Source organism: Streptopelia decaocto (assembly GCF_964273445.1).
Source record: "Streptopelia decaocto genome assembly, chromosome: 3".
Lineage (NCBI taxonomy): Eukaryota > Metazoa > Chordata > Aves > Columbiformes > Columbidae > Streptopelia > Streptopelia decaocto.
Window position 1 is genome coordinate 87,855,879 of NC_138656.1, and position 16,304 is coordinate 87,872,182.

Genomic DNA, 16,304 nt, shown 5'->3' on the forward strand with positions numbered 1-16,304 from the left:
TGATCACGAGCAGCACCTTTAAAGCCTTCCTCCAATTCTAGGCCAATCTAACTGAATAGTTTCAAAATCCTCCATATTTAAAAATAGATTATTGCTAATTTCTAAGCTTGGAGACACATTCCCTTGTTCTTCCAATGCCAAGGCAAAACATTTTATTCTTGCACATCATTACAATCTTCCTTTATATACTGAATACCAGCCACACAGAAATTGCTTGAAGTCTTAAACAAACCCTTTTCCAAACAAAAAAGGATAAGGATTACATAATCACAGGATAAATATGTACAATATTTATATTGAAAACTGACTACGGAATTATTCAATCTAGCAGAAAAAGCTGTAATACACAAGCACTGGAAACAGAGGCTACACAGACTATAAACAGGCATTATTCTAAACACAAAGGCAATCATTTTGAAAATATTGTGTAGAATTACCTCTAACCAATAACACAGATTTTAAATTAAGGCTACTTATTTTTTCCTTCCCAGTTCAATATTTCTCAGCCTGATTTGCAAGATATCACACCCGGTCTGCAGAGCAGCTGTCTTGTTTATTTATTTTTCAGCACATATACTGACATAGCCAAGGTAAGTGCTTGTGCCTTTTGCCAGAAACACTTGAGAGTCAGTTCCTGACTGGTTTCAGCATTTGCAGATATTGCAAGTACTCAATTAACATCAACAATGTTAATCAAAAGGCCTGGGAGACAGTTCAAAAAGTCCCAATGACAGAAACATTTAATTAATGCATTTGTGATCACAAGACCCTCAGTGCTCATTGTCAAACAGTAAACCACAAGAGAGTCTGATTTTTTTGCAGGAAAACTAACGTGCTGCTAGTTTCAAAGGACGAAAAACACAATTCTAAACCAAACCGACTCATCAAAAATACAGAAGAGGCTGTGCTGCTATTGAAAGAAAGACTGTGTGATCTTATGGAACTCATTATTAATGGACTCACAGGAAAAGAACCTGATGATTCCCTTGTGCAGGGCTTTTCAAAGTATCTTCCTCAGCTTTCTGGACTTCTGCTCTACAATGTTCCAGCTCTATTTCACTCAAGCACTCTATTTGGGACTCCAGTCTGGAGGTCTTCAGCACTTCCTACATTGCAGCAAATATATTTTCTGTTGTACAAGCACATAGCCAATATATCTTCTTTGTATATTCATACAAAATCTGAGCTCCATAGGAGCTTAAATTATAGTGATCAGGAAATTCTACAGGAAGGTCAGATAGATCAATGCAAACTCCTCCTTGTGAATAGAAATATTTCAAATCTCTCATGATGGATGTATCTTCACACTGTTGAAGGATCTGAGCATCCTCCTGGAGGCGTGTTATACCAAACTCCTCATAGGTTTCCTATTTTTTCTCTTTGAGGTAAAAATCTTCCTCAGATATGAGGTTTTGGTTTGGAATTATTCACAGGAACTACAAAACTAAACACTTGTGAGTATAGTTGTCTTACAATATCATATTATTAGAGATCTTCTAAGATTATCTTAGAAGCGATTCAAAACACAGAGTAAGAAAAAAATCATGTGTAGAATAGAGATAAATCTGACTAACTCAGAAGGTTAGTTCAAGTCAGGCACTTCCTCAGGAATACAGAAAAGCCCAATTCCTTTGTTTGATGACAAGACAGAGAACACAATAAATACAGGCGGTTCATTCACCTTCTACAGACCCACATGAAGTCTTGAGGAAAGAACTCAAGAATAATCAAGTTTAAAAATAGTAAGATGGTAGTACAAAGCAGTCCATTGATACAACTCATAACCCGTTGAACTGAAAACAAAACAAAACAAAACAAACCCAACCCACAGACCCATTTTGCAAAATGCATCAACAGATGAATCAGTACCTTTGTCACACCATGTTACTGGAGACTCCACCTCTCTTGAGGAAGACTCATGTTCCACCCTCCGCAATAGCATACAATTACAGGGACATACACATTTCCTTTTATTGACTGAAAGACACAAGGTCTGAAGAATTATCTTATTATTTATATTAAAATAATAGAGGATATTTAAAAGAAGCACTAGACTATTATTCAGAAGACTATATTTAAACCTGTAGTGCATTTTTGCCGCAGTATACCCCAAAAAAACAAAATCAGACAATATTTCTTTCTTGCTAAAGAGAAAGAAAATTACTAATATTAAACATCAACCTGACATTGTATTTCGGTATCAATGCTCTGTTAAAAGGAAATTCACATCTTCCACAGTTCCTGCTTTATTTTGGTAACTAATAAAAAGAACTTGTTAGCTATAATGATTTATCCTGATGAACTTAAAGAAAATACGTATGCTTCTTGAATAACTCAAATAACTCGGGAATAAGAATTGTCAAATGTCTTCTCAAATGCCTGCACAACCAGCAATAGCTGGTTCCTGCATTCCCCTCGCAGACAAGGGGGGACCATGCTGGTTAACCTCCCAGTGTTACGACCTGTGAAGGATACAAATCTAATTTTGCTAAAAGAAAAATACCACTGCATCTGGTCTATTAAGAGATAACAATTTTTTTTTTTTAGAAGTGACGAGTTAGCAAAATCTGCTGACGTCCAAGTTTAAATGCAGAACAGAGAAGCACAAGCATATTTCAAAGTTTATTCAAAAAGTATTTGTTCTTTCAGCTTCTACTCTATAAAACTCATTCAAGTTTTACGGGATGCTGTAATTTAGCTAATTTATTCACGTATTCAGCAGCTTGTGCTGTTTGATGACCCCTCGCTGATACAGAAGCTTCTGACATCATTCTGGAATCGTACCCAGAGCATCCCCTGTGATACCAGCATAGAAAACACTAATATACCAGGTGGAGCTTTGGAGACAAATACTGAGGCACTGGTGCTCTAAAAGGCTGCAGGTCTCTTGAAAGAGTTTTATACTGAAAAAACATAAGAGAAGGGAGGTTTAGGACAGAGGACTTATTTTTTTGCCTGGCCTGCCCTTCTATTGCAGCAATGCGACAAAAGATGGGCCTTGCTACAGTGAATTATTTTCAACTTCTTTGGCAGTTTCCTCCATTTCTCTAGGTATCTCACAGTTTATCTCTTCTCCCAGCTCTAAATTGCTTTTTTGCTCTCTGAAGATAAACTCTAAAGTTTCTCTTTGCTTTCTAAAGAGAAACTCACATCTGTTGTTAAAACTGTCAGATATCAGCAAGTCAAAAAACACAGACATGGCAGGATCACTGAAGATATTTAAGGGAAAACGTGCCAGTAGAAAATGTGACATCCTAGAAAATCACAAGTGATGCCACTACAGGTAAGAAAAACTCATTTAAATGCTCTGGACTGCATTTGATTTTGGGGAACACCAGGAGCTTCCCATCGTGCCCGGGAACTGTGCTGGTCCTGCACCGTGGTTTTGTCTCTGAGCCCAGCCTGGAAGGTGAATCACATCTTCTCAGTCTCTGTTGTTCAGTGTGTCTGCAGCTCAGCAAAGCCACTGTTCCAGATCCTGCTTTCCCTACATCACGTGGCTGCCTCTGCCGACATCACCCTGGTCAGCACCAGCATTAATAATTTTGTACCTCTGGTACTGCTCTAAACTTCCTCCCCCTTACACATTAAACTACAGCTAAAATTAGCTTCTAAAGTAGATCTACAGCTCAACACAGCAGTATTCCCCTCAGTTCTGTTCTTCCCAAGGCAGGAAAACAGATTGCTGCTCCAGTCTAGGAATTTAGTGAATTCACACAGACTGTGGGCAGCAAAAGGCATAGGGATTTCTCTGTTAGGATGCTCTTGGCATGGTGACAAAGTGCTTCTGCTCACCCAGAACAATATCAGTGTGATATCATCCAGTGCAAGGATGGCTGTGAGTATTCAAAGGAGTCCTCAGTGGAGCAGCAACCCACAGTAGTCTACAACAACAAAAAATGTTCCTTCCTGCTGATTTGGATGGGGAGCAAGCACGTTCCACTGCAGGGCTTCCCAGGCTGTGCTGGGCACACGTGAGCAAAGCCTGCCTGAGAGAAGCGTTTCCCACAGCAAATGTGTCCTCCACGTCACTCTCCCAACCTCAAGCTGATGAGCATGGGTAATTGTAGGGTGACAGCTTCCAAGTAATGACAGCCACCCCCAATCCAGCATTTACTGGTATGACATTGGTCATCCTCAACAAGACAGAGTAGAGAAATATATGGATTTTGATTAAAACTCTCTTCCCAATCCTAAAGTTCTGCTTCTATCAGACATTCTGCTCTGCATCTCTCCACTACCCTTCTCACTAGACACCAAGCCTGGCTGCCAAGTAAAACAAAAACCAGCATCTCTTTCATCCTCAGAAAACCGTCCTGATGCAGCCAGTTTTACTTGCTCTATTGTACAAACGCCATTTGCAATCTATCTTGTCCATGAAGAGCATGAGAAGCTGCGTGCTTATTTGTAAGGCTGACGCCATGCAAATCCTTCTCATTTCCAGCAAGTTGCAAAACACAAAAGGCAGGATATCCTGGAAGTAGTACAGTAAAAGAAAAAAAGGGGAAAAAGGCACAAAAGGCCTGGGAATAGCGCTTACTCAGGGCTTCTTTAAGGGCAGCAGCTAATCCTGAAAACAGAAGTCTGATTCAGAGGGAGCCACCTTGTGAAGCTGCCCACAAATACCTGCACTCAAGCACCAAGGATCCAGACCACACCTCCGCTGCAGCCTGGATCTCAGAGTGATCCAGGCAGATGAACGATGGGCAAGACACAATGCAATCCAGGAAGCCAATCCAGGTGACACAGTAACAACATCTACTAGAGTATTCATTATGTTTTACGCTCTGATGAACTCCAAATGAATGCTATCACATGTATCTGGGTCGAAATTTGACTGCCATTACATTCAACAGTGCAAAGAGGTGGTATCAGCTATCACGGAACCAAGGTCTGCATCCCACATATGACTCACTATAGCCTGAAGGACCTGAGCTCCACACCAAGCTATTCCTGTCCCAGCTGGGTGGGGGCCCTCGAACAAGAGCCCTGGTACCCGAAAAAGTGGAAATCCTTCCTAAGCTGCAGGAAGATCTTTTTAAAAAACCTTCATTCTTTTCCCACCTTTTCTTCTTGTTAGTACTGAAATACATGTGAAGACCTTGACAGAGATACAATTACAGAGAAGGTGCTTCAGCTATTCTAAGTTCCTAGGTACCAGTATAAGCTTTTAGCTTATATTACAAGTTGAGAATAGTCCAAACATTTGCAGGAGATGCTTAAATGAAGTGGTGATGTGGTAGAAAAAAAAGGAAAAAAATCCCACCTTATTTTTCAACAGTAGTAACTTGAAGACTGCTAAGACACAAGTCTCAAAAATTAGCAGTCCTCCATACCAATGACCAAACTTTGCTGATATGCTTGCTAAGATCACTAGTCTAATTCCTCACAACTTAAAATTATTTTGCCTGCAAATGTTGCTACTATTTCATCTGTGACTTGATTCTCCTGTATCTCCAGGTGTGTGATAGTTACACAGCTTTTCCTTAAGCAAAGGCCTGACAAAAAAGTAAAATTAAGTACCTGAAAAAAAAATCCTGTATTTATCACACAGATGTGCTTACCTCACTGTCAGACTGGCGACTACTGGTTAGAGTTCTGTGGGTTTGCCTGCCTGTAAGATGTTCGTCACAAACTCAGGCCATGAATTTAAAATGGAGCAGCTGATCAAACTTAACAAAACAAACCACACGAGCCTCATGTATAGCTGTATCTTGCCTGTTAAAATTTCTCCATAAAGTATGTACAGTGGAGAAGGCTTTGAGAAGTCTTCTCCTTTTGAGAAGGCTGCTGTCTTACCTGGATCCTCTCAGAACTCCTTGGCCATTTCCAACAAGATGACTAATGGAAATAACAGAGGCTGCTAGAGAGAACGCATCAAATTCCAGGAAAACATGAGCCAATTAGCTTTCATTAATTGCCACTAACCACACCTCAGCACGCCTTCAGATGTTACTCCAAAACCTTTGCCTGTCTTGGGGTGAAATACTTAGCCTGAATTGTGAGGCCCTGTGGTCTTGTGACACCCCCGGCAGGCACAGCCGAGGTCAGTGCCTGGGCATGTTGAGGATCAGGTGGCATCTTGCGGTCGAGGATGAAAACATGGCTTTAAAGTCCAGCCCAGGCATGGCAGAAAGGGCAACTCCTGATGCTAACCTATTTTGCCTTAAAGCAGTCAAACCAGCATTTTTCTTCCACTACAATCTTCAAGCCGCTGGGGTCCCTTTCGTCCTCTCAGCTCCTCAGCTTTTGCCACCTTGGCATCATCCTTCAGCCTTCATGTGTTCCTCAAGAAGCAGCTCACCTCAAGCTACTCCTCCTCCTCCTGCTAGTTTCTCTCTCCCCTGCTTCTACCTCCTCCCTGGGGCTGAAGCAGCAGAGTCACTCAGCAAACACGCCAGCGGCATAAAGTGGCCTTTGTCCGCCCTCTTCCCTCCCACAGGGATTCATAAAGAAACCAGGATTCATGCAGAAAACAACCCATCTCAAACAGCCAGTTGCTTTGAAACCATACGAATTTCCACTTCTATCTGATGCACTCAAGCAGTCAGTACTTACTACACATTCGAATTCCCAATATTTTACTAAAATTTTTTTTTAATAAATAACAAAATAATAGAACTGCATTTTTTTAAGGGATAAAAAAAAGTTAACCTTCTACAGAGCTCAGTAACAGTTCTAGGACCGTAAAAGAAAGGTTTGCAACAGGAGCTGCAAGGGGCAATTCAAAAAAAGAAGTCTATGAACCAGCTTAATATCTTAAAACCCCTGCTAGGCTGATTACTACATGAACAGAGAAAAAACTCTGTATCAACAAAGAAGCTGAACACCAACACTTTTTTTTTTTTTTAATTTTAAAAAGTACTTTTAGTTCCAAGTTAAAAGAAACCTGATACAATATTCTAAAAAAATACATATATGTATGAAAAATTCAGAAAGGCTGCAGGGATTAAAATTGAAAGAGAATAATCCATAAGAGTATATGGTCAACCTTATTTATTTATATTTATCATTGCTGCTTTGTTGTTGAATATATATATAAATATAATTTAGCATGTAACATAGAAATACCCATAGCATCAGATGCCATATCATGAAAAGACTATATTTTCATTTACAATAGGAAACACTGTTACAGTCTCAAGAAAAGCAGCTACTTAGTCCACTGCACTGCAAAAAACATGTTCTGTGGGTGTTGACCTTTGAGCAAGACATGACTTGTACAGTGTGATAACAGGATAAGGGACTTCATGTCTAAGACTCCTCTGCTAGGTTAGTAAGAAACAATCTTCTTCTTTGAAAGGATGGAGAACTTCAAAGCAAAACATAAAACAAGATCGAAGATTTGTTTCAGATTACCACTAGAATGATACAAAACATATTTGAAAATGCATCCTTCTCCTAACCAAAGCTCAAAATTTGTTATTGTATAAATAATCTAAAGAAATACTAAGTTGTTACACTACTTTTCCAAAAGCCCAGAATCATCAAATCATTTTGGTTGGAAAAGACATTTAAGATCATCAAGTGCAACTATTAACCTAGCACTGTCAAGTCCACCTCCAAACCATGTTTTTAAGAACCTCAAATACACATCTCCAAACACCCCAAGAAAAAATATTTTAATATATGACATTCATGCAGTGAACCGAACACTATCTCAAGGTCCACATAATTGGAGATCGAGTGTCTGACCGTGACTAATTTCAGATGCTTGAGAAGATGCAACAGTACCCTAATGCCATGACAACTAAAGATAAAGATCATCACACCATCTCTGAAATTTCTGCTTCTTCTGTACAGTTGCAGTTAAATGCTTTGTTCCTAACAGTTTCAATTCAAGACAACAACAGACAAGCCTATTTCCCTTCTGTCTCTCAAAAGCTTTGAAATTTGAAGCAACGTTCTTAACCACGGCCACAAGAAGATCAGCTACTGAAACATGTAAAAAACATTACAGTCTCCAAGAAATAGCTTGACCCCAGAAAAGAATAAATAAGGACAATAAAGTGATGATGCAACATACACATGTATTCCAACCAATGAAGACACACCTGGCAGGTCTATTTTTGGAAAAAAATTAAAAGAGGAGGAAAAAACGGGCCTGGCAGCATGCTCATCAAAAGGCAACCCAACACGTACAAAAGGAGAAACATGCACCCTGTAGCATCCACATAAAAACCACCCCATGTACTTAAACCAAGCGTTCTTATCTTTACACAGTAATAAAAGTCCACACTATGGCCCTCTGAAGCCTGTGATCTTCTACAGTCCTTTCCAATCCTACTGCTATGACTGAAATTCCCTTGTACGCTCTTTTTGTCCACATTTCTCTCTGCAACAGGGCTATTGGAGGCATTTGTGTACCTTTTGGTAGAAGCAACGAAGGGTTACACAAGTCTAAGAAACTGCAAAAAACAAGGGTAAGCTGAAGGAGTAACAGCTTACCACCCTGAGAAGGGGGAACCCCTCATTTGCCTCCCCTTGTTTCTGCTCCTCGCTATGTGCTCCCGCTGCCTCATTGCATCAGCTCTGAAATACGTGATATCCCGCTCCAGAAGGGACATCGAGATGGGAAAGGTGATGGGTTTGCTGCTCTCTGCAGAGCCAGCAGTTTGCACTGAGGTGTGGAGGAGCCCAGAGGCCATTTGTGCTGCTTGGAAGGAAGCAGAAAGGAAAGATTTCCTCCTTTTGAGGGGCTGGCAGGCAGTTACATCAGCCCAACTACCCATAAAACTGCAAACCTAGAGAATCATTAAAATTGAAGTTATTAAAAATATTTGTTAGCCTCTTCATTCCTGAATGCTTTGATCCTTGTCCTAGACACCTTGCAGCACATAAATAGGGCAAACAGCACAGGACATTACCACACACCATTAAACCTTGAACCAGCAGAGCAGCTCCAGAGCATCCTGTTCCCAAAACTCCCCAGTGCGTCGCCTCAAACAAGCAGAGGCCAGGGTGGGCAGGTTCAGCCCGCCTGCACACAGCGCTCACCCAGCTGAGAAAAAGGAAGGTGCAACAAAATAGCCAAGCTTTGCCACCCAGGATTTCGTGAAAGATTTTTATTGCTGTCACCTCCACCTCTATAAAGCACGTGTGAATGGGCTGCGCTTGTATAAATCATGAAAGAGCAAAGCGTGGATGAAGACTCAGAAGGTGATGTCCTCACGCTGCCACAGGCATGGCCTCACTCATGGGTCATGCCAGAGGACTGGAGAAGGACACACTGTGGTCCCACGGGCAGCTTCTTCTGAAACACGGCTTTTACAGTATCTTCTTTTAGTCAGATTGCTTTGGATCCAGGGCACTAAGAACGAACCTCAGATGACCAAAACCATAACAAAGAGAGCACAGCAGATGCAAGAGACCAAATTGTGGACCACACAGATCACAAGCTGGACTTGCTGAAAATACAAAACATAACAATACTTACACGACATCAGATGAGGCCTGAAGGATCCGTAAAAACACATATAATTCAGGAAGCTATTGCTACCAATATAGACACAGATCTTGCTGATATCAGAGAGATTTTTGTAAACCACTGATTTTATTACATTCCCTGCTTCTCATTTTTTTCCCCTGAATTTCAAATCAGTCCGCTAAACATTGTTCATTACAAAGAAAAGAAGTTTGTTCAAGAAACTGAAAAATTACACAATATGTAAATAATACTGTTAATTTAATTGTCCATTTAACTACCTGTTCAAAATATATTCAGCAAGCTCATTCAAGTTAGGTTGCTTCAAAAAGCAAAGATAAGTTTTCTTTTATTTGAAGTCAAAAAAGTTATTTTGCTGAGTATTTACAAATCCATAGTTCACTCAGACTTCCATGGAAGAGCCTGGGAATTTCTCTACCGAATTTTCTGAGCACAGGCTGGTCCCTGGAAGATGCGCATCCAGATGCAGCCACACCAGCTCTAGCAGCACTCACGACAGCTCCGTTCAGCACTGCTGGGGATGGATCCCGGTTTGGAGATTGGCACCGTTCTGCCTTTACCACTGTGGCCAGGCAAACACAGCAGCAGCAGCACACATGGAAAATAAGGTTTAACTGCAGGTGCCTCATCGTCCTCTCATTCCTCAAAGCAAGCAGGCACTACACTTTATCCACCCACTTGCAGAGTGAGGGGAATCATTCAGCTGACAAGACCCCCCTGGCTTGGCAGAAGAGCTTCACAAGTTGCATAAACTCTGGGTATGACCCACAACATGGTCACGGCAGCGCAGACACCATCCCACAGCAGCCAAACATTTGTGCATGCCGTGCTACTGCCAGAGGTGCAGCTGAGCTGGTAGCGCTGCAGCCAGCACCGTGTCTGCGGGGCAAACACCGCGCGGCTGAAACTCACCCCCTGGGTACTCGGAAAAAACTCATGGTGCTGCGGGAGCTCCCAAATCACCCTCATGAGGCCACGCCCGGTGGTCCTTGGGTGGCAAGAGGGTTTGGTTTTGAGTTGCGGCATGTAGCACAGAGACAGGACCCAACCAAACCAGCCCTCCCTGCCCCATCACACTTCACTCCACTTACAGAATCATAGAATCAGTTTGGTTGGAAGAGACCCTCAGGATCATCAAGCCCAACCATAACCTAACTCCAGCACTAAACCGCGTCCCTAAGAACCTTGTCTAAACGACTTCTAAACACCTCCAGCGATGGTGACTCCACCACTTCCCAGCGCAGCCTGTTCCAATGCCTGACAACCCTTTCCAGGAAGAATTTTTTTCCTAATATCCAATCTAAACCTCCCCTGGACAACTTGAGGACATCTCCTCTTGTCCTATCACTTGCTGTTTGAGAGAAAAGACCAACACCCTCCATGCTACAACCTCCTTTCAGGTAGTTGTAGACAGCAATAAGGTCTCCCTCTCCCTTTTCTTCAGGCTAAATAGCCCCAGTTCCATCAGCCACTCCTTGTTAGACTTGTGCATGCTGCTCAACAAAAGAAAAAGCAAGAACTCACTTTGGCAAGATAATTTTTTTTCAGTTGCTATGCTAAGATAGAACTATGCTAAGACAGAACTAGGGTGCTCTTTCCAATAAAATACATACTATTAAATACGTATGGTCATTACTTACAGAAATCGTTCTGTCAGAGATTAAAGAACCCACAGATTTATCTGTCTTTTTCTTGCCATCAAAACCTTAGGAAAAACTATGAAGGATGCTGATACTCCACATTTAGCTTTGCAAAACTGATATTTGGGGAAAACAAAAAACAAAACATGGCTTCATCCACAGACATTCAAAAAACTCTATCTTTTCCATGTGTTTTTTTGTATTATTATAGTGTCTACCCATATTTCAGAAACATAAGTCTCAGTGACCAGTATTTACCACAAACACAACACAGTCATTCCAACCAAAAATATAAATAGATGGTATGCTGTGTTAAAATGTTACATCATTTTTATCTGCCCAGGCATACTTCAAAAAACTGGTTCAAAATTAGGGTACCTATAGAAACATTCACTACTTAACAAGTCTGAGACATCTCATTTCTTCATAAACAGGATGTCAGTTCTTTAAAACCAATTCAGAAGATGCTGCAACATTTGGACATAGGTTATAAAGCCACACACAGTATATACTATAGTAGATGATGAATACTTCAGGTTTTATCCCTCTGATTTTCCTGGTTTAAATCACAGTATGATCCTACACTTACATTTCCTATGGGATTATGGGCTACACTCCTAAACCACAACATATAGCTGTCGAATGCAATAGTTTGGCTCAACACTAACTATTTAAAAAGCAAACACAGCAAGCTGTAACATCAGATGGCCAGCAATACTGAAACATTCTAGGTCTCGAAAGCTGAATTTCTTTTGAGACCTAGAATGTTTCAGTTTTGCCAGTCATTTTATTTCTCTTGAGCACTAAAATTACTTTTTCCACATAAACTCCAGCCAGAACACAGAAAGCACCTGAAGAAACAAAGTGCAACACCCTGCACGAAAACAAGTAAAATAGTTGTGAGCAAAAGTCTTTAATATATCCTTAACACAAGTCCTATCTGACTTTCAAAAACCTTCACAAAAAGGAGATTGCTGAACCTCAGCTTGTTCCAGTTTCCACAAAGCATAACAGATTTTATGAACTACATAAAATCTTCAGTACAAGCTAGTTTCATCTTTTTAAATACTGTCACTAATGGAAGGACAGACTACTTCTCACTAATTTTAAGACTGTGGCATCTTCTTGTCCCCTCATCCCAATCCTCTTTCTGCTGGAACTGAGCTCGTCTAGTCTTTGTAGACCACACTTTCCAAACACACGTTGTCTCTGTAGATGATGCTTTCCAAATCATTCCCAAGCCTCAAAGACCATTTCTGCCAGATTGAAATGTTTGCATTTATCTTTTTTAAAGGGCTATAACCAAAACTGAACACTTTATTCTGATAAGCTTCACTAGTACAAAAAGTTAAATGATAAGTTTCAACAGTACTGCATCCCATTGCTTATCGTGATCCTCCATAACCTTCAGATGTGCTTCCATGGCACTGCTGCCAAGTTGACTTTACCTATCTGTATTATGGGATCTCCTTCCTGAAAATCATAACTTGGACTTGAATACAGCCATCCAATTTATCAAAAACCTCTTCTCCACAACACAGCATCAAAAATAAGGCCTGAAACCCCTACTCAGACTCCTTCAGACTTTGTGATAATTCTGTTGATCAAAGACATAAATGACAACACCAAAGTGCAAAGGTGCCGGAACTTGACGTCAACAGCAAGTCGAACATGAGCCAACAGTGTGGCCTGACAGCCAAGAGGGCCAACCGTGTCCTGGGTGCATCAAGCACAGCACGGCCAGCCGGGCAGGGAGGTGATTGTCCTGCTCTGCTCTGCAGCCTCACCTGGAGCACTGTGTGCAGTTCTGGGTGCCACAGCATAAAAAAGATATTAAGCTACTGGAGGGTGTCCAGAAGAGGGCTGCGAAGTTGGTGAAGGGTTTGGAGAGGAATCCGTACAAGGAGCTGCTAAAGTCACTAGGGAGGGTGGTGGAGCACTGGAACAGGCTCCCCAGGGAGGTGTCATGGTCCCAAGCCCGACAGTGTTCAAGAAGAGACTGGACAACACCCTCAGACACATGGTGTGAACTGTGGGGTTGTCCTATGCAGGGACAGGAGTTAGACTTGATGATCCTTGTGCATCCCTTCCAAATTAGGACATTCTATGAGTTTAACTGCCCCCCAGCATCACTTAAGCTGACTTCCCAGTTTGATGACAACTCATAATCACTCAGAGTTGCCATCTCTAGACCTGGTCCCTTTGGCTCAGCTGCTCCCAAACACTTCAGACAAATAAATAATTTTTCTAAGAGCAGCCTTAGTGGGTCAGACAGCAGGCCTATTGTCTCCAGTAAGCAACCTGCAGTAGTGAATGCCTCACATGAATATAAAAATTTGGTAAATGACATCCCAGCATACTCTCCCAGGCTCCACGTGCAGCTCAGTGACTCCCTGAGCTACAGGAGGTACCCTGTACACACCAGCATTAGTAAATTTCTCTTCCATTAATTTGTCCAGTTGCTTTTCAAGTCCCTGTAAACTTTCAATATCCACACGCTTCAGAAAGGATTTCCAAGGCTTAACTAACTACACATTGGGTCAAAACCAAAACACAACCCTTTTGTTTGTTTTGAACCTGTCAGCTTAATCTCAGGCTTCCCTATTTTGTACTGAAAGTGACAATAAATTGTTACTTCCTACTCACCTTTACCACACCACTCACAAAATAGTCAAAATGCCTAAAACCTCAAAGTTTTCCTCAGACAATCGTTATCAAATACCAAGAGAATATGAAGGTTATGTTGGGTCACAGAGCCTTCTCCACCCCTGCAGACCAGGCACAAGGAAGTACTACTTCACCTTCCTAATGAGAACATTATGATTAATAGGTCAAGATACTGAACCAGTATCACAACAAAGGCCCAATGGCGATCCCAGATCCTGAAGGACACAGTGCTTAGTGCAGATTATACATGAACACCCGCTCAGGCTAAAAATATGGGGGTGGGGAAATCAGTTCAACTTACTTACGATTTCTGCAAGCTAATACTGACATGGTTTTAATTCAGAAAGCTATTAAGCCTTGCAGCAAACTTTACTGCCTTTACGTTCGCTCTGCTGGCTTTGTAGTTTCACACTCAAAGGCATAACTACACCATCACTAAACAATTTATTAACTTATACACATTAAAAATACATCCACTAAAAATACAATCAAGCTAAATCCTGATTTCTAAGTAATAACAATGCAACAGTTTCTGACTTTTGCTCTAACAATTTTGATATTTAGTCTTCTACCTCAACTAAACACTCAGACCTTTTTTACAGTTATTTTATAACCATATACTTCATAGTTAAATTGTACATTAGCACAGCTTTATGATATTTAAGCAAACACTGCAAGAACACATTCACTTTTAAATTTGCACGACAATAAACTGAATCATTGAATCACTTCTATTGTTAATAGGCTTTTTTCCTAGCATTTCCCTCGATCTTGAAAAGAAAAATCGTAGATGACTTTTAACTTTGGAGTTCATCCCTACCCTCTGTTAATTTGTCACATTCGTAACAGAAGGAAGACTCAGCACGGTTGCCAACCTTTGTACTCTGGTGGCTGCAAACCCAGTTCATGGGCCGCTCCACAGCCTGGCGATGCCAACTGAACTGTAAGAAATTAGATCACCTCAAAGGTCTTTTCCTTCTGGGAGCAGGACAGGAAGTCAGGCATGACAAACTACTTCTCTCCACCTCTGTAAAAAAAGGCTAGCAATCAGCAATATTTAGATGAAGTAACAGGTTGCAACCATCCATTTATGCAACCTGTAATCTATTAATTTAGTTATCTCAATCTTAAAGGCCTCTGGTGGCATTAGGATTTACTAGTTAGGAATCTGAGGCAAAGTTATCAGACAAGCACCAACAACAAATACGCCGCATTTCAAGATGTATTCAAGGGATGGCCCATTAAGGGGACAAACCTTTTTAACTTTTCCTAATCAGTAAAGAATAAAAGTTACATGAATTGGGGATCAGCTTTTGGTAGCACATCATGCTTACACACACTGCTCTCCAAAAACACAGCCTGCAAAAGCACTTCAATGAGGGACACGCCAAGAGAGGCTGTATTTTAATTGCACTACCAGCCACACTGTGTTGGGCCGGTCAAGGATGTAAAAAACTTTTCCGTGACAAGGACAATGCTATCAGCACGGAAACGTGAAATGAGAAACAAGAAGAGGAGCTCAGCTGTAACTCAGCAGGAACAGCATCTTACAGAGGATGATACTAAAGGGGAGGAAAAAAAAAAAAAGTATATAAATAAAAAAGAATTAAAAAAAAAAAAAGAAGGAAAAAGAAAAGAAAACAAACAAACAAAAAAACAAAACACCACCAAACAGGAAAGAAATTCCCATGACAGTTCATTTAAGGAAGTAACGAAGCGGCACTTGGGACTGCAGCTGCACGGAACCGGGAAGGTGTGGGCACCCCACCAACAGGTCGCTGACCCGCAGCCCCCGGCCCGGCCCGAGCCCCCAGATCCCGAGGCCGACGCCAGGACGCATCCGCCGTCCTCCTGGCCCGACGGCGGTCACGTTCCATTCGTTACCGAGACCTGTAAGGTGACAGCGACCGGGCGGAACAGCCGCCGCTGCCTCCCCGGCGTCCCCGCTGCCCCGTCCTGTCCCCCAGCAGCCCTTAGAGAAGTAGCCACCGCTGTCCGTGCCGCTGCAGCCCGCGTTTCTGTCCCCGCGAAGCCCCGCTCCCCTCGACGATGCCACTGGCGAACGCCGCGCCGGGGACCGATCGCACCTGCCGGCGGGCCGGGCCGCACCGCACCGGGGCCGGGCGGGAGGCGCCGGGGCAGCACGGCGCAGCCAGGCCGGAGCGCCGGCGCTTCCCCGTCGGGTGGGGGGAAGATGTAGAGGGGCGGCGGGAGGGGGCGAGGGGGCCACGGGCCTGCGGTCTCGCCCGGCGCCGCGTCCTTACCTGCTGCTGCCGCTGCGCTCGGCGCCCCACTGCCAGCCCGGCCGCCGCAGCTGCTGCGCTGCTCTGCGCCGCCCTGCGCCGCCCGGCACGGCCCGGCCGCCCGGGACGTCAGCGCCACAGGGGCAGGCCGGGGGCGGGGGCTGCGCCGGCGAGGGCGGCGGGAGCGGGGGGAGGAGGAGGTGGCTGGAGCCGGGAAGCCGGGGCCGGGGCCGCCGGCCTGAGCTCCGCACCGGCGTCGTCTGACGGGGAGCCCCGGCCTGCCGCCCGCCCCGGGACTCCCCGCGGCTG

The 16,304-nt window shown here is 42.9% G+C and overlaps 1 protein-coding gene across 2 annotated transcripts in view; it reads right to left on the minus strand.

Annotated features, from left to right (window-relative positions):
• MYO6 (myosin VI) overlaps positions 1-16,104 on the minus strand; it is a 119,173-nt gene extending 103,069 nt beyond the window's left edge. For both annotated transcript variants that reach the window (XM_082047896.1, XM_082047895.1), the window contains exon 1: positions 16,017-16,104. The gene's annotated coding sequence lies outside the window, so the exon portion shown is untranslated. The remainder of the gene's footprint in view (positions 1-16,016) is intronic.
• Between the last annotated feature and the right edge of the window lie 200 nt (positions 16,105-16,304).